This window comes from Poecilia latipinna, unplaced genomic scaffold, assembly GCF_001443285.1.
Source record: "Poecilia latipinna isolate Pla-1442-1.1 unplaced genomic scaffold, P_latipinna-1.0 Scaffold2871, whole genome shotgun sequence".
In the NCBI taxonomy this organism is placed as follows: Eukaryota; Metazoa; Chordata; class Actinopteri; order Cyprinodontiformes; family Poeciliidae; genus Poecilia; species Poecilia latipinna.
The window spans coordinates 84,376-85,754 of NW_015115487.1; positions in this window are offsets into that span (position 1 = coordinate 84,376).

Below are 1,379 nucleotides of genomic sequence, written 5' to 3' on the forward strand. Positions count from 1 at the left end.
TCTGCCACGTATAGGAATTGAGGCAACTTTATATTCAAGTCAGTACCCGCCTCCTGAATTGTAAGGTATCATATTACCGTACCATAAGGAACAAAAGAGTTGGCTTGCTACTGAACTGCCGTTCTATGCCAAAAATAGCAGTTCCCCCTCTCTCCGGAACTCCCCTCTCTCCGGAACTCCCCTGTCCCCGGAACTCCGGGGACAGGGGGAACTGTTCTATTTTTAAAACTGAGCTGCATCACTACTGAGCAGTTCACTACTGCAGCTCACTACTGAGCTGCATTTAAAATTTCATTTTATTCAGTTGTTATTCTTTTTTGTATTTATATATAAAATATCTATCTCAAAAATATGTTCTTAAAAATGTTTATTATACATTTTTTTTCAATTTACGCTTTGGTGAACTCTGAACTAATCTAGTTTTGTGCAAGCCAATCAGTGGTCATGAAAAGTATGCTACCGGGCGCCACGGAGGTGATCGGTGAATGCAGTTTCCTACCCCCAATAATGACAGAAAAAAGAAAGAAAACTTATAATTTTCGCAACGAATGGAAGAAGGAGTTCTTGTTTGCAACTGTGAAAGGAACCTGTGTGTGTCTTATTTGCGGGGTGACTGTGGCGACGACGAAGCGGCACAATGCGGAGAGACACTTCACTACGTGTCATAAAAGCTACAATGCTAACTACCCATCGGGAAGTGCGTTACGGACAGAAAAAGCCAGTGAACTAACGCAGATTTGGGTCTTTTTTCACCAGACCGACAAAAAAGTCACAAAAAGCATCGGAAGCCTTGTTTAGAGCTACACATTTTCAGATTTAAAAAAGAAGGCATTTTCAGACAGAGATGTCAAAAAAGCAATGATTATTATTGCTAATACTGTACTTAAGGATGGAAAAAAATGGAATCAATCTGATCTCCACTCTTTCTGACCAAATGGGAGCAGCTACGATGGCTAAACGAGTGTTAGTTATGTCTGGTAACTTGGCTGATCAGCTGGACCAGGATCTGGCGAGGTGCAGGTGGTTTAGCATCCAGTAAAACGAGTCCGTGGACAGCAGCAGCACAGCGCAGCTATTGATTTTTGAGAAATCATTAACCTGATGCATCTTCATAAAGATGATTATCATGATTCATTAATAATGTATAATTAAGAGGCAAACTGAGCAAATTTGGTTATTTCAGAAGAGTTTATCAAACTAGTGCCCTTTGTATGACTCCGTACCCATGAAGTAGCTCTGTTTCAAAAAGGTTGGTGACCCCTGCTTTACAGGATTGCCTTTACAATTGATTTTTGTATTAATTTAACATAGCTGAAATAGATGATTAGTCATGCCAATTTGTTTACCTTGACCATGCTCAAAACAATCGTAGATGACAG